The sequence below is a fragment of the Pan paniscus genome, chromosome 14, assembly GCF_029289425.2.
Source record: "Pan paniscus chromosome 14, NHGRI_mPanPan1-v2.0_pri, whole genome shotgun sequence".
In the NCBI taxonomy this organism is placed as follows: Eukaryota; Metazoa; Chordata; class Mammalia; order Primates; family Hominidae; genus Pan; species Pan paniscus.
In genome coordinates this window covers 109,833,225-109,851,617 of record NC_073263.2, presented here as the reverse complement: position 1 = coordinate 109,851,617, position 18,393 = coordinate 109,833,225, and the positions used below count along the sequence as shown (strand labels likewise).

The 18,393-nt window shown below is 37.4% G+C and overlaps 1 long non-coding RNA gene across 3 annotated transcripts in view; it reads right to left on the bottom strand.

Annotated features, from left to right (window-relative positions):
• LOC129393662 (uncharacterized) overlaps positions 1-18,393 on the bottom strand; it is a 111,922-nt gene that overhangs the window by 82,217 nt on the left and 11,312 nt on the right. For 2 of the 3 annotated variants that reach the window (XR_008620703.1, XR_010109648.1), the window contains exon 2: positions 719-783. The exons of the other annotated variant lie outside the window; for it this stretch is intronic. This is a non-coding gene — a long non-coding RNA (uncharacterized LOC129393662). The remainder of the gene's footprint in view (positions 1-718; positions 784-18,393) is intronic. 3 annotated transcript variants of the gene reach the window in all.

The following is an 18,393-nucleotide window of genomic DNA, read 5'->3' as shown; positions in this document are numbered from 1 at the left end:
CTTTGAGAAGGGGAGAGGGGAAGAGAGAGTGGGAAAGAAAAACAAATATATAAAAACAAAATGTCAGTGACACTTTTGATACAAAACTAATACTGAGCTCTATGAGAGAAAAATAAAGCAGATTCCTGGCTCTTCCATCAATTAGATCTTGCAATGAGTCTGAAAATCCCCAGAATATAGCAGGGAACTCCTGTCCCACACACTTACCTTAAATAGTCCAGTGAAATCAATATGCTGCCAAATGCTTTGCAACTCCATTTCACCATTCAATTGGCCTCCAGAAAAAGAAATACCCTCTCTTGGATCAATTTAAGTGTAACAACCAGGAACTTCTGTTCAAATGATAGATTAAGAATAATCTCTCCTTTCCCAAATCTGATATATGTAATTGAAAATAAAGAAAAAAGTCTACAAGCATATAAAAAGGAAAAGGTATGTAAGAGCCATCAGATGGTGATTGGAGATAAGTACAGTTGACCCTTGAACTCGGGGGTTAGGGCTGATGACTGCCACGTAGTTGAAAAACCACGTGTGAGTTTTGACTTCCCCAAAACTTAACTACTAATAGCCTAGTGTTGACTGGAAACATTACTGATAACATAAATGGTAGGTTAACACATATTTTGTATGTTATATGTATTACATGCTGTATTTTTACAATTAAGTAACCTAGAGAAAAAAAGTTATTAAGAAAATAAGGAAGAGAAAATACACTCACTATTCATTAAGTGGAAGTGGATCATCATAAAAGTCTCCATTCTCATCATCTTCACATTGAGAAGACTGAGAAGGAAGAAGAGGAGGAGTTAGTCTTGACATCTCAGGGATAGCAGAAGCAGAAGAAAATCTGAGTATAAATGGATATGTGAAGTTCAAACTTGTGTTGTTCAAGGGTCAACGGTACTTGGAAGACAGAAAGTAGACAGAGTTCTCTATTGACAAATTAGGCTGAAAATTAGTCTTGGAGAGTAGAGGCAGGAGCCCACCTGCTGGGCAGAGCCCAGGAGAGATTTTAAGTATGAAAAGAGACAGGACGGGAGAACGTGATCTGTATCCTCTCTCTAAAACCACCTCTCAAGCATCATGTGTGCCCAGGTAACACCTAAAACATAAGCAAAACAAAACAACTATAAATAACTCCTGGGGGTATTCTCTGAAGATGTGTTCAGGGGGACACAAGGAAATTGGAGATGGCTTTGAAATCTTAGCATAAAGCTGACTTATTTTCACATTCAAGGGTGCTCCAGCTCACTGGCTGGCTCATTTCCAATCATCACAGAGTGCACTCTGCCAGGTCACAGGCTAACCAACACATACAGAATTCCTATTCAGCTTCTCTGTCATTGTTTCTTAAACGTCAGCAATCAAGAAACCTAAGTTATTTTAAGAACTTCTGTAATAGGAAAAGGAAAGTCCAAAGAAAAACAAATTGGCCCAGGAAAACAAGTCAAAGAACAGGAAACAACAACAAAACTCACAAAACTTTAATTGGAAGGTGCATATGAATTGAACAATAAAAGAGAAAAAAAGAAAAATGACATGAAAAGATAAGCAATGTAGATTATCTATATAGGAGATATAGTGTACAATTTATAATGATTCCCCTGAAAATGAGGAAAATACATTATTAAAGATGACACATGATAATTTCCAATGTTGGAGATCAGAAGAATTTAACTAAGAAGGCACCACAGGAAATTGAAAAGGACTTTGCAGAGGAGAAGGGCTGGGATGGATATCACCCATGCTATGCTTTTTTTCCTGGGATATTCCACCAGACCATGTTTGTGTTTCAGAGCCACACTGTTCTTCTCCCCTCAAGTCTATCTTCCTTTGTCGCCTGAATGCAGATGATCCATTCAGATACTGAGAAGTTTGGAATGGTTAAGGCATTTGAAGAAAATTTGGGTTCATGAATGACTGATGTGTGAATAGCAGTAGCTACCCACTATGAAGTCAGTATGGGGACATGCGCAAGAAATAAACTGTGGTTATGTTAAGCTGAGATTCTGGGTAATTTTTTTTTGGCAGATCATACACTCTGACTGAAATAGAAATTGGTACCTTGACTTGAGCTACTGCTGTAACAAAAACCTAAAATATGTGGTCTTGGCATTGAAACGGGGTGTAGTAGCCAGCAAACAATTTTGCAGGGTAGACTGCAGGAAGTACATGTGACGCAACGAGAAAGCATTTGTAAGAGTAGAGCCTCTGTTGCCGTGAATCTAGATGAAAGGTTGGAAAACAGCACTTGTACCTCTTAAGATCTATGAAAATAAAAAAATTTAAAGTGTATGCTGGTCCAGTAGACTGCATTTAACTACACTGTATAAGAAAAAAATGACCTCAAGAAAGAATTGGAGACACCACATGCAACAATGTTAGGAATAGAGAGATTCCACACAAAGTAGGGTTCTGAAGGGTTAGAAAAGCCTGGTTTCTTGAGCCAAATTGCAGAAAAAGAAAAAAAAAAAAAAGAAAAGAATCCAAATGACCAGTAGAATGAGTAAATAGATAAATGGTGGTATTCTCAAACCATGGGAAATTAAAGAGTACTAAGAAGACTCCCACTACTGCTAGGTACAGGCACAAAGTAGTCATCAGGGTAGGAATATTCTGGATGAAAATTAATAGAATAGAAGCTACATGTGATGAAATGGTTAGTGGTAGCCACATTTTTAAAATGTAAAAGGATACAGATCATACTTTTCATATATTTTATTTAACCTAACATGGAATAAATACAGAATTTATTGAGTTATTTTACATTCCTGGTACTAAGTCTTTCCAATCAGTTACGTATTTTACATTTACAATTCATCTCAATTCAGATGTTAATTTTTCAACAGAAGTTCTTGATCTGTACTTAGATTTTATAAATTTTATAGATAAAAAGTAAATTCACATGCTCAAGTTGTTTCAAGTATGCTTAAAAGTTATACAATAAATAAAAATAGCCAGTTTTGGTAACTGCATGGTAAATGCTAAACAACCACATGCATTGGACATCACATCTGTGCAGCTTGATGCAGGCAGTGGCTACATAAAAGGGCTCACTTTACAGAAATGCACCCTGTACACCTATAAGTTGTGCGTTTTCATGTACATATATGTTTTTCTTCAATTACATAAAGAACTTGCTGCTTTGGGCAGTAAACCAAGTGGAAAATGATGGAACAGGACCTCAAGTTTTTTTAAATTGCTTCTGCTCTATTTGTTTCTTAAAACATATATACAAATTGACAGTCTCTTGATTATATTTAAAAAATGACTTCAAGCTTTTCAATTTTTTTGCTGTATTCCTGGTAACTAGATGAATTCAATTCATTAATTGAAGTTTGCTCTGAGAGTCATACCTCTGCCTCCAAGGTAATTCACTCAACACAGCCAGTCAGGATGCAAAAAACCTTAACAAATTCAGTGGTTTCACCAGGATGTATATTTAGACTATTTGTGTAAAAGACTTTTGAGAAAATAATAGCTGCTATTTTTTAGTGTTTTAGTGTTTTTATCAAGAATAAATGTATTTAATCCTCCCAACAGTGGAATCAAGTAGTGACTAGAATAATCCCCATGGTCCATAGGGGGAAACTGAGGCAGAGAAAGGTGAAGGAATTGTCAGACATCTGGAAAGCGGTGTGCAGGGATTCAAACCCAGACACTGACCTGAATGAGCTTTTACAGTGAAGTTGAGGCAGTTCATTAAACATTTCCTGGATCCCTTTATGGAACTGTAGCATTGTATTAGCACATAGGCTAAAATATTCATTGGTGCATAAACACATATCCATTTTCTGTAAATATTTCAGTACAGTGGATACAGAAGTTAAGTAAATAAAAATAAAATAATTCTGATTCCTTTCTGTGCTCTGCCTTTGACTCTGGAAACAATACCAAGAGATCTGATGGAGGTCAAACAACAGACACTCATTCGTCCCACCCTTGTCCTGAGCCATCCTGCACCTGTTTCCTCTCTCAGCCTGGATCTTTTCCCCACGTCATGCTAAGCAACTGGTGCTGTCACCCTGCACTGAGCTTGGCAGCTGCAAGATTTGCTAACACACGGCCAACGCCTTGACCCAGTCACTCCAGCACGTCTGGAAGCTCACATGTGCCTCCGCGGATGCTCCCACCTGTCTACTTCCCCACATCGTTGCTGGCTTTGATCCTGCTTGAAGTCAGCTTCATTCTGTTTCAGATTTTCTTGACTTTGCCTTCTTCCCGAGAAGGTGGCTAACCATTTTGTTGTTGAGCAGAAATTAATTGCATTAACTCTTTACATTTTCGGACTAATTCCCGGAAAAAATATCTTCCTCCTCTTCGTGCTCCCACAGGATGTATAAAAGCTAGACGTTCCAATTCATTCATTTTCCTAAGCTTCCCTGGGAATTATAATATCAGTGCTGTGAAAGGATCAGTTTACTCATCGTAATAACAATAATTAGACAACAAAAACAACAACTCAGGACTCAGAAACAGAGCCTTCTTCAATCGTTGGAATCTGGATTATCTAAATAATTTCCAACTAAGTTGTCATCTGATTGTTTCAGAGCAAAGAGGAATTGTCAGGCGTGTGGCTGACAAGCAGGTATAAGATATATGATGGGCTTATCATAGCTCATAAGCCTGCTTGCTTTTTCTTAAATGGGACATGTATAAACAATGTCTCAAGCACTCAGCGGTCACCACTATGATTGCCGTGTGGTCCAATCTTCTCCAAAATAAAATTCAAAGATTAATGATAGACCTCTGCTCAATTGATATCTTAAAATTGACAACCTTCTTTCCTCGAGTTTATGCTACATACACACGTTCCATGAATACTGTTGCTGGAATAGATAAGCCATGACAGGGAAAAAGCCAAGTTGGAGTGAAGATTGCTTTTTGGAGAGATTCAGATTGCCTGTGAAATGGTATTGTTAAAATTCTGTGAGGTATGATGGGGCCGCTGACGGTTAATTGTTCCATTGAGGAGTAAGAAACTGTTGGCTGACTCTGCAAAAATAAATTGGTCTTTATCAAGCACATTTCTTAAAAGATTCTTGGATCATGTGGACCTTCAAGGATTAGGTGAATAAACACTTCAAAAAAAATACAGGAAATAAACATTTGAAGCATCTAATCCAATGAAGATAGCTTGCCATATCCATCCAGAGAATAATTTCCTCACCTTAGAATGAGCATAATTATAATCAGCAAGTTCACACCTGTTTCTAAATTCTACATTTGAATTTATCACAAATATCTCCACTCTAATTTGGGAATATCATTTAAAAACACTTCTCCTATTTAAAAACAATTCAACTTGAGATGTTCCTGTATAATTGAATAAATGACTATTTCTACCATGGTTTGGAAATATTTCATTATTTAGATGATTCGTATTTAGATACTCTGTATCTTGGGGGGAAATGTGTTCTGTATTGGTGTTTGTCCTCATAACTTCATGCCATAAATTCTTTTTATCTCATTTCCTTAGGTCTCAAATTGTCATTTAGTCCATACTATTTTCTAACCTAACTGTAGGATTGTATTAGCACATAGCTAGTGAGCACACAGCTAGCAGCTATCACTCACAGTAGCCCGTCTATAGGAGGGAGGTCTACAGCACTGGGTGTGAGTAATGAAGGCGCTAAACTGTGGCTTTCTGGGCTCAGCAGGCTTGCCATAGACGCTGCGTGGGGAATTTCAGAATGAGGAAGACAGCAAGCACTTTGTGCATTTAGCAGTATTCTTAACATCCCCATAATCCTGTGGGTCTCAACCTAGGCTACCAAAGAGAAGCCACTGAGCTTCTTTAAATAAACATTAATGCATTAATGCTTGGGTCTTATTCCCAAAGATTATGATTGAATTGTTCTTGAGTGTGGCCCTGGCATTGGCAATTTTACCTCCCCCGAGATGATTCCAGTGTGTAGCCAGGGAGGAAAGCCTTCCTATCACATCACCCCTCAGAGCTCACAGAGTTCTTTCTCACACCCTTACTCCTTCATTTGACCTTCACAGTGTCCTTGAGAAGTAGTCAGACAAATTATATTATCTTCCTTCTAACAGAGTAAGAAACTTCAGCAGAAAGGCTGGGTTATGCAGTTAGTAGACATAAAGCGGGGACTGGGGTCAAGTCTCACGACTTAAGGTCATTATGTCTCACCAGGTCACATTTGTCCTCATACGGGAGGGTGGACACTGAGAGTGGCGACCTCTACCCAGACTTCATTATAGCTCAACCATTGATTACCTACGAATGATGAGCTTTGTTTTTCACTGTAAGACCCATTTTTGTGATTTCTGTTTTTCTATTTCTTCATGTTTGTCATGTTTGTCATCATTATCCCAAAGTCCATTAAAGTTAGGGACAACACAAGAGAAGTCATGAGCTCTCAGTGAAAATTCTTGCCACTGTGTCATTCTATATTGCACCTTCACCTTAGCAGAATGCATTAGCATCTCAGCAAAATAGCATTAGCAGGAATTAATTTAGGGAAAATATATGGGCACTCTGTAAAGAGTGTTATTGTTCTTAATTTTTTAAGTTGTTGAAATGCCTGCTAAGAATATACCTTCATAGTTATAAAAACAGTTTCTGAATAATGTGCTACAGAGGATGTCATTGTCACCTCCACTTAGAGGTTAAAAATAGTAATGCCAGTCCATTTGTGATTCTAAAATCACAGTCTTTTCATTTTAATGTGCTGCCATTCTGGAATGAAGGTGAGATTTCTGACCTACTGTTGGGAGGGTATGCCCTGGGAGTCCTTTGATAGTGTGGATGGATTTGTAGACCACCCCATGTACATTTCCTTCACCTCCATTGTCCTTTGTTAGTTTCCACTCCTTGTGAATTGATTTTCCAATTTTAACTTTTAATTTTATATTGTGAATCTACAAGAATCAATGGGTGATTTGGGGCAAGTACTTTGTCCTGGGTGAGCATTATTCCCTATACCTACAAAAGGTTAAAATGAGATTATGATGTGTGAGTGCCTAGCACAACACCTGGACTCAGGACCCAGGCCAAATCGATCAGGCTGAATTTGAAGGATCATCACTTGTGTTGGCCATAAGTATTTTACTATTTAGTAAATGCAATTTATAAACCTAATGAAGATTTTCTCCTGTCTTGCAGATTTCATATCTATCTCCAGCAGTTTATGGAATTAAGCTACATATATTTGGCTTTTTGCTGTCAATTCCTCTAGTGGTACTGTATTCAAACACATCATTTATATAATTCATTACACTACGTTACCATGCTCTGAGGATTTTTAGAAAGAAATTCCATGCTGCATGAAAGGTCTAATGCTGTGGCCTTATTTCCATTTTTTTAAAAAGAAAAAGAAAAGCTTTGCTATGGTAGTAATTAACAACTGGCATGCAGATGGCATTGATCAACGTTTACCCCCAGAACAGCTGTAGTTTCTGCAGTCTACAACCCAGTTGTCCCAGATGGTATTTTTAGCATCACGCTCTCTAAATACAGGAGGTGGTAGTCAAAATATAGTTAAAAGATGATACCATTATGGAGATTCTAATAATGGAATTGCTTTTCTTCTCTCTTCTTTAAAATTTTTTTTGTTTTTGGCAAATAACTAAATCCTAATGGAGTTGACAAATATATCTTTATGGCAAAGTCAATAAGTAGTCACTAAGATACACTTTTGAAAATTTAAATCACGAAAGTACTTTCAATAGTCTCATCTCTCTTTAAATTCTATAGTCTAAAATTAGGACCATGACTATTTCCAGCAAGAGAAGAAAGAAATGACTACAAAATTAGTATCACTTAACAAGAAAGTATTTTTTGAGTGCTTTCTAGGTCCTTTTTCCCTGTTAAAAAAAAAAAAAAGCCACTTTTCCATCTAGTTGGTAATCTAGTCTGTAATGAATAAAACAATTAAGAACAAAATAAAATTATCAATTGTGGGGAAAATAAGGAAAATAAAAGAGAAAAAGAAGCACCTGCAGCCTGGATTCAGCAGTGAAAAATCTGAAGTGCTGAAAAACATTACATTATGTTTCAAAGACTGATTGCTAGAAACATGGACACAGAGACAGAGAAACAATTTATGTAAATATATATGAATGAATTAATACATAGAGAAAAAGACACTCAAACAATATTTTATCCAGATTCTTAATGGCCGAGTCTTAAAATCATTATTCCACCAAAGACAAATGTCATCATAGCATTAACCTCTCAATATAGGAATAAATCTAATATATCAACTTTTTAAAGTATAAACATTTTACTCTTAACATTTTGAGCGGCTTCATTTTAAAGGTTTTACATGGAACCACAGGAATAATCCCTTCTGCACACTCAGCTATTGGATGTCTGCTACAATCAGTGTACTGCACCTTTGCGATATCCGAGTACCCTATTTCTCTCCAATACGCTTTCCATGATTTTTAATCTACGTATTTTTCATTGATAATCACTGATGTTATTTATGTGGTATTGGATATATTCTTTATTTTAAATTTTGAAGACACCAAGTGGATATTCTACTTTTACTTCACTTTTACAAGATGTCAAGAATGCCCAAATAGGATTTTTATTTAGAAAAATTAAAGGTCAAGTCAGCATTTAATTAAGAATTTTTAAAAATACAGCTTTTAAAATTTATGTTGTTTTATGTTATAAATACCACTTATATTTCTTCAAAGTTTGGATTTGTGATATTATCTAATCTTTATTATCCTGCCTTAAATATTATTTAAGTTTTAATTTAAATAATTTTTTATTTATATCCACTTATAAATTACACAACGATCATTCCAGCAATATCTACCTAATGCACTTGCAGTTACTTTTGCTATCACTTTTCAATCTCTATGTATATTTGTTAGTTACATGAAAGTTCCTAATTATTTTATACATAAATTACCATCATCACAAATTATCGCATTTGACTTTTGCAATAATAAATACAGTGTATAATTATATTTCAACTACAAAATCTCAGTATATGAAATACATAAGGAGATGCTCACGTCGAGTTACAGCCAAAATACCTTATTTGATATGAATATTGATAATGCATTTTAAGATGTTAATAATATTTTGAGATCTATAAGAAAAATACTTAAGATATAAGATATTAACAATAATTCTAAGTAATATGCTACAATGGTAAATAATTTTAAGAATCAAATGTATGTCCTTACAATCATTGATTATTGATAATTTCAAGATGCCAGGTATAATACTGATGAATAGTCAATTTTAGTTTAATACATATATGTCTAAAAAATATATATACATACACAAAAAGTGTTCAAAAGGCTCATGAAAAATGTGTATGATGAAAAAAATATGCATGGATTTCAAAACTTTTTTGTACTAAAATAAAACTTGCACTACTTTGTTATGTGTCTGAACAGGATCTAGTTTGAAGTACTAAGAAGAAAGCACTTTGAAAAGATCCTCTATCAGAGGAACATAACTTCTGCTCAAATTGAAGCAAGGACAAATGTCAAATTTATGAGGAAGCTTCTGGAAAAATGGTGCTATCACTGATACTTTATGAAAAGTTTATGGGGACAATGTCCCAAAGAAATCAGCAGTTTATACATGGACAACTCATTTTAATAAGGGACAAGATGATATTGAAGACAAAGCCTGCATGGGCAGGCCATTCACATCAATTTGCAAAGAAAAAATGTTATTGTTTTACCCAAATTGAAGAGGACTGATGATTAGCAGCAGAAACACAAGCCAAAGCCACCGACATCTCACCTGGTTCAGCTTTCACAATTCTTTCTGAAAAATTAAAGTTGAGAAAACTTTCCACCTAATGACCAAAATTTTTGCATCCAGATCAGCGGCAGACAAGAACAGAGCTTTCAATGGAAATTTTAAACAAGGGGGATCAAGATCCTGAAGAATTTCTTTGAAGAATTGTAACAGAAGATGAAACATGCTTTACCAGTATGATCCTGAAGGCAAAGCATAATCAAAGCAATGGCTACTGAGAGGTGGAAGTGGGCCAGTCAAAGCAAAAGCAGACAGGTCAAGAGCAAAGGTCACAGCAATAGTTTCTTGGGGATGCTCAAGGCATTTTCCTTGTTGACTTTCTTCAGGGCCAAAGAATGATAACTTCTGCTTATTCTGAGACTGTTTTGAGAAATTTAGCCAAAATTCTGTCAATGCCTATAATTTTAAAATTTTAAATATATATTCAATATTAATTTAATATTTTAATATACATAAATATACACTTAATTTTATAACAATATTTGTATCAGCAGAATTACTAATGACTAAACACCTCATTTTTGCCTACTTCAACCCTTCTCCTCTTTACACACTAAAGACTTGGATTTTATGGTTCTTTAATATTTAGACTCAAGTTTGAACTTTAACGAAGTCAGGTGATTCATTGTGAGCATTGAATGGAAGCTGCTCCCAAAAGTGGACTGGAATTCCTCTGACATCTAGTAAACGCCACAGACCTAATAGGAACCTCAAACGTTGACCAAGCCTCTGCTCCAGTCCTGCCCCTCTGCCTGTTCCCACGAGGCTTTAAAAAAAAAAAAGTATTACTAATTCTCTAGTCACTCAGTATCATATCTTTAATTATTACCTGTTTGTTGACAAGTTTCATATTTATATCTGAAGCTCAGATTTTTCCCCAAACTCCAGAAAATATATATCCACCTGTCCACTGATCCTCACATTTGGAATCATACTAGCGCCAAAAACTTACGCCCTAAAGCAAATTTACATATCCCTACCCACACGATCTCATCCCACAATCTTCCCAAACTCAAGTAACAGCAACTCTATTTTCCCGAGTCTTCTCTTCCTCTCACCTCCTTATTCCTTACAGCAGCACATCATCCTGTGTTTTCTTATTATCTTCATGGTCAACTCCTTTATCAAAGCCACCATGAGCTCTCCCCTTAGGTATTGCTCTAACTTTCTGCCCGATTCTACCATGGCTTCTCTGTAGTACATTCTCAACACAGCAGTCAGGATGAACCTGTTAAAGCATACATCATACCTTAACCCTCCTATGTGAAAAACTCCACAAGAGACTCCCATGTCAGAGTAAAAGCCAGGCTCTACAAGGCTCCCTATTGCCTGACCTCTTTACTTCTCAGCCTCCTCCTCGTTTTCTGCACTCCAGGTGCACTGGCCTCTCTCTAGCTCTCCAGACATGCCGGCCACCCACACCCCAATGCTCTTCTACTTCCTGCTTCCTTTCTGCCCTCATTCCTCTTAGCTGCATGCATAGCTCCCTCGTTTCCTTCAGTTTTCACCCAAAAGTCACCCTCTGTGTGATGTTTTCTCTGGCCATGCTACCTCAATGTCAACACCCACTCCTCTCCCCAGCTCTGACGTTTCATATGCCTGCTCCATTTTAAACATTTCCTCCTAAGTGCTTGCCACTATTGCGTGTGCTGTGTGTTTTATTTATTATCTATCTCTTCCATTGAAATGTAAGCTCCCTGAGCAGAGATTTTTGTATGTTTTGTTCCTTACTGCATCTCCCAAAACTAGAACAGGACCCAGAACATAATAGCCCACCAATTAAAATCTGCTTCACAATTCTGCACAGTGCTTCAAGGATGAGTCTTCAAAGATTGCAGTCTGGGCAGCAAGGCATAAGATTATGGTTTTGCACATGCAACACTAAAAGAGCATATCAAGGCAGTAAATTCAATTAAATAAATGAACAAAGAAACAAAGTTGATTTTCATATTGAAATCAATGCATGGATCAGCTAACTTAGCCTATGGAGACATAAACTAAATGCCCCTTTGCATGTCTGAGTCATGATCTGTTTATATATCAAAAGCATATGCAGCAAAGTAGTGCATGGATCAATGTTCTTATCAATGAAGGTCTCTTAAATATCATTTGTTGGTCAGAAACAGAAATACCAGCTTCTCCGACATGGATATTGGACATATGAATGTACGGTGACAGCTCTGATGGCTAACATAGCATTCTTATAAAATGAAAAAGCACAATACAGTTCCTCACTACTGAGAGCCCTAGGCTGCAACCATTCCTCAGATTGAAGAAAATGTTTGGTGATCTCGTGAGTACCACACTGCCTGTTGTTCAGAAGATTGGTTAAATACTAACAAGGGGTCATCGCCCTCCTTGGATGGCTATTACCATCGGCATGACCCCTTCTCTGGTTTCATCTGTAGAAAAAATAAAAATAAAAATAATGTAAATGTGTCGGGGAGCCAAACAGTACTGCAGGAATTACGCCATAGTTGCTGGCCATGCACGGTAAAGAGGTAGATTAATATTTAACTAATATCTACCCAGTTTCCCCCTGCAGAGATGGACTCCAGCAACCTTGAAGACTGACAGTTTATTGAAAAGAGGCCCCACATCTTCCCCATCTTTGAATATTGTGAGTCTGACATTTGTCTTACATGTACTCAAAAAAATGATCATTGATGGAGTGAGATATGTAAAGCTTTTAGAACAAATACTGCGTGCCAATTTTCTATTTAATATTTTAAATAGAAGCTGATGGGTCCCCAAAGTAAACCCATTAGAACAAAGCAAGTGAACAGACCTCACCAGTATATCTGTCAGCCTTACTTACAATTTTTCATACAAGAGCTATACCGTTAGTTACTCTGTCAATATTATATTGATGAAGAGGAAAGCTAAATTCATCTTCCTGTCTTTCTTTCTGTGCAGGCTTCCACTCAGTGATTCTTCAATTACCTAGTTCAATGACAGGACATTTTTTACTACCCTATTTTCTGTACATCAAGTTTCAAAATATTTCAGGTACTTCCAACAATTTGTCTTCGTTGACATTACATAGTTTTGACCATTTGTGTATATCACTGAACATAAGTGCCTTCCTCAGCTGAGAGACCTCTGAGAGTCTCCAGTGAGAAGTTAAAGGCTGTATTTTGACTTTAAATGTAATGGTCATCAGAGGATTAGCTCAGAAAAAGGAACTCTTGGCAAAGACTTTGAGTTATATTTCCAGTGTAACAAATTCCAGAAATGAATGACATTCTTTTTTCTATGGTGGTCATAGAATTCCAGATTCTTTGAAACACAACAGAAGATAATTCGAGCTCTCAAATAAAGAATTATATTTCCCGCAGGCAAGGGGATGAATTGTGATAGTCGGGTAATACATTGTCTTCTGGCAAAGCCATACCAAACTCTCTAGAGAAAAAATTGCACAATTTCCCTCAGCAAACAGTCACAATCCACATCTGTTACTTTCAGGGAAAATAGAACTTGAATACCACATTCTCTGTGACTCTCTTCTTGTTCTGTCATCTTTAACAGTGAAAGCAGCCAGCTTCTGCTCTTTAGTATTGAAGGTCATTCTTTATTTTTGCTCCAACTTTAGCTTCTCCAGCTTAGATAATTCATAGTGATGCTTGGATTTATAGCAAACCAAATGGATTTAAAAAAATATTATTAACATTATGAGAATAAAAATGGCAATGTTAAGTATTCCCAACATTCAAAGCTTTCTATCAAAATGGTTATTTAGTGATTTATTTTCCATTATTTTCTCACGATGTTAGTATGTTTTCATTTCAAAATTTTTAATTGTCTGAACTTCTTTGTGTGCTGGTCTTGTTCTTTCCATTCCAAACACTTCTTCCCTTTTTTTTTTTTCATGCCTAACTTTGCCAGTGAATGCTAGCCAAAACTTATATTTTCAGAGCGCATTTTAAAGAAACAGCCATGAATTTACTGAGATTTGAGAGTATTCCAAGAAGATCCTAAAACACAAAATTATTTTTTTCTTTGTTTAACATAATAGTAAAATTCCAGTATGAGATATGTATCCTTTGGGTTAAACGCTATCCTCACTACAGAGTTTTATTTAAAATTTAAAGTGTAAACTTTTATGGGTCTAAAGCACTAGAGATGTGAGGGGGAGAGTGTGATAGATAGGAAGGAGATGTGGCTTATTTGCTGGTTATTATTCTCTAGATATGTTTACATCTATTTTTACTTAATATCTGGAACATGAGTACACTGAGCTTTAGAAAACGTATATAACTTGTCCTAAATAACATCTAGTGACTATCAGATTCTGAACCTGGTCAGTAAGAGTATAAGGAAATGATAAAAAACCAGCTTCATCCTCTTTAAATTCAGTGCTCACATTAAAATGATGGGTGGCATTATCCAATTAAATTAAGATTATAGGCACCGAGGCTGGGCACAGTGGCTCACACCTCTAATCCCAGTACTTTGGGAAGCTGTGGCAGATGGATCACCTGAGGTCAGGAGTTTGAGACCAGCCTGCCCAACATGGTGAAACCCCATCCCTACTAAAAATACAAAAATCAGCTGGGCATGGTGGGGCATGCCTGTAATCCCAGCTACTCGGGAGGCTGAGGCAGGAGAATTGCTTGAACTCGGGAGGTAGAGGCTGCAGTGAGCCGAAATCGCGCCACTGCACTCCAGCCTGAGTGACGGAGCAAGACTCTGTCTCAGAAAAAAAAAAAAGAGAAGAACAGAAAAGGAAAGAAAAGAAAGAAAAGATTATAGGCACAAAGACAAACTGTAGTAAAGGCAAAATACATTGCCAAAATATCCCAAAACATCCTTCACTTCTCTCTATTCAAATTAGTTGTTTGGCCCTGTTCAGGAAGAAATATAGTGTGGCGAGGCTGCGGTTCCTCTGAATCATATACACTTGAGTTAAATTACATATTTTTCACTTCCTAGTTGTGTGACTTTGGGAAAATTATTTAATCTTGCTGAAATCGCAGAGCCCTAGTTGATAAAATAAGGATTGTTCTGAAAATAAAATGATTTTGAGAATGAAGAATAAAATGAGAATAAATATTCCTCTTGGAATACCTGGCACAAAATATTTACCACATAAACTAATGTAAGAATAATATACAATCATAACAATAGAAACCATAATAACAGACAGCCTCAGGAAAAAAAAAAAAAAAAAAAAGCAAGGCACTGCTTCCTGGACCTTCCAAGTCAAGGGAGAGCTTGTAAAATGTAAAACAGAAATCCTCATGTAACGTGAAGACATTTATATTCACTCTTGCATTCAGGCTTATCTATGTTTTGTGTTTTAATAAAGACATGTTGCATTACACAGTTTCATTAGACTTTACAGCTAATCTAGCGTGTGTTTTTAAAAAGATTGACACCCCAGTCATCCTTGTCGAACAGCGGTACGTCTGCTGTGGGCCAGGTGAGCCCCACCTGCTGCATTAGGCAAGCAGCAGCTGAGGGACACGGCACACCCGGAAACGCAGCCCGTCCCCTGGTGCCGCTCCCTGTTGACTACTCCATCAGCTTGGGAACACTCTGGGTTGCATTTTGAGCTACAGATCTCCGGTTTCCTTTGAGTGAGTATTAAACTGCAGAGCTGATGACCGTGAACCAGATTACCATAAAGAGGATGGAAGGTCCACATGATGAGCACTGGTGCCAGGAGCTGAGAAAGAGGAGGACGATGGTGTGAGAGGAAAACCACAGATAGCTAAACAAACAGCACATTTCGCCTTACTGTAACTGTACAGCAAGAGAGGAAAGAACATGAGGCCGGGAACGTATTAATATCTGCAACGCGCATGGCGGGCATGAGTGGCTCTGGGCAGATGATCAAGCAGGCCACGCCTGACCTCAAGTTTTGCCTCCTCAAGAATCAGAGCTCTTCACAGGTTCTTCGAACCCTCTGTCTTTCCATGCCTTGCTTCCCCAAGCTCTCTCGTCCTAGCTACCTTCCGCACTTTTACTTTTCTCCCCTTCAACAAAGCCTTTGTATTTCTGCCAACTTTTTCCTAAAACATATAGACAATTGTCATCCTTCGGCCAAATAGAAAAAAAGTGGCTCCCCGTTTTCCCCATAAGGTTGAATTTACACTCCATATGTGACATGCAAAGATGTTCACAGCCACAAAGCCACCTCACTCACCAGCCTATCCCCTAGCACTCTGTTCTTGCCAACCACCCAGACACTTGGGAGCACTGATGGGATGCTTCACCCCTGCCTGAGATTTTAAATATTCCCCTTTATGTAGAAAGTCATTGTGCCAGCACCACTTGTTAAATAAGCTACCCTTGCCGGGTGCGGTGGCTTTTGCCTGTATTCCCAGCATTTTGGGAGGTCGAGGCAGGCGGATCACTTTAGGTCAGGAGTTCGAGACTAGCCTGGCCAACATGGTGAAACCCTGACTCTACTAAAAATACAAAAAAATTAGCCGGGCGTGGTGGCACATGCCTGTAATCCCATCTATTCGGGAGGCTGAGGCAGGAGAATCGCTTGAACCCAGGAGGTGGAGGTTGCAGTGAGCTGAGATCTCGCCACTTCACTCCAGCCTGGGTGACAGAGACTCCGTCTAAAAAAAAAAAAAAAAAATTAAGCTACCTTTTGCCACTGAACTAGAATACAGTTTTTTGTCTAATATTTTATCTCACGTATACTGGGCTTTGGTCCTTGCTTCTATTTGGTTAAAACTATTTGGTGTACTACTTGGTTAAACTAATCTATTTATCTATCCCAATGCCGTATTAAGTTGACTCCAGTGGCTTTGCAGTATTTGCTGACATCTGTTAAGTATGTTTTAAAAAGCACTGTCATGGCTATTCCCAAAGCTTTCAATTTTCATATGCATTTTAAGATCATTTTATTCAGTTCTAAATTGGGTACACTCTGCTGGATTTTAATTGTAATTTCATTAAATTTTTATATGAATATTGAGGGAATTGACTGCTAAGGTATAAATAACGCTCTGAATCTTGACTGGCTTTTTGAAAATGTCAGATACATTTTCATTTCTTTATTAAAAGCCTTATTAATACTTTTGCCGAAAGGACATGACAAATCATAGCCATTCTGGACATCCTAAGGGTGTTTGCCTTTTTATAGCTTTTTGAGAACAAGAAAAGAATGATAAATGTTAAAAAGAAATAGTGGTGGGGAATTTCTTGGTGGCTGACAATCACTTAACTATTATCACTTTACATATCCTCCAAAACACTGTATAGATCACCAGCGAAAACAAATAAAACCACACTAATACTATGCCTTCAGAAAAATGACATAATGGAAAACACAGCAAGTTCAACAATAGTAATATGTCAGAGCTGAAACCAATCATATCCACCATATCCACATTTTCAACTCGGCTCACAAGGCAAGAGCCAACCACATGCTACACGCAAGAGACACACCCAAAACAAAGTGACTCAGAAAGATTAAAGGGTCTACAAAATGCACAAGGCAAATAGAATCAATGAGAAAATCGGGGTGGTGGTCCTGACAGCACCCAGAAGAGAATTTGAGTAAAAACATTAAGTGGGACAAATTAAACACCATTTAATCATTTTAAATATTTCACATTAATATATAGAAGGTATTCATACTTATGCACCAAGTAACACATCAACTTGTTCATAAAGTGGAAACTATGAGAGATGAATGATAGAAACATATTCTCGGTGTGAGAGATATCAGATGGACAAAAAATAAGGAAGGGTATTAAAGAGCCCCAAGTACAAGCCTAGACAGTTTCCCCTTAACCACACACACACACACACACACACACACACACACACACAGACACAGAGAGAGAGAGAGAGAGACATATACACCCATATAAACTATGAGCAGAAAGTAACAAAGTGTTAAAAAAGAAAAGAAAAGAAAGTGTCAGGGTAATAGGACATGTCAGAAGAGTACAGGAGCCAGCTGAAAGTATCAACAAAGGCCAAAGCTGAAACATTTTGAGCATTAAGTAATGTCGGATTATAACCCAAATATAAACATCCACCGATTCAAAAGATATAAATGGTTGAATAAATTAATAAATATGGGAGAAGAGACAAATCTCTCATACAGTAAAATTTCCCATAATTTATGTAGATATCTGCCCCCCACCCCTGCAAAGAGGTGAAGCCTAACTTCGCATTCCTTGGTGTGGGCTGCACTTAGTGACTTCCTTCCTGGTGCTCAAGGTCAACATTAAGAGTTAAAAATCATGTTGATAATATCTCCACTGCATAGGATGTTATAACAGTGCGACTTTTACTCTGTGGTCTTCCCCCCAGTAACTCCTCATCCCACTCTTCTCATGAGAAAAACATCAGACAAATCCCAATAGCAGGCATCCTGCAAAATCCCTGAGCAGTACTCCTCAAAACTATCAAAGTCATTGCACACAAGGAGCAAGGAACATCCGAGAAACTGGCACAGCCACAAGGAGCCTAAAGGGACAGACACCCAGATGCCATGTGGTATCCTGAATGGGATCCTGGAACAGAAAAAGGATAACAGGTAAAAACCAAGGAAACCTGAGTAAAAGATGAAATATGGTTCATAATCCATCATTCTGAGCAAACTATCACAAGGACAGAAAACCAAACACTGCATGTTCTCACTCATAGGTGGGAACTGAACAATG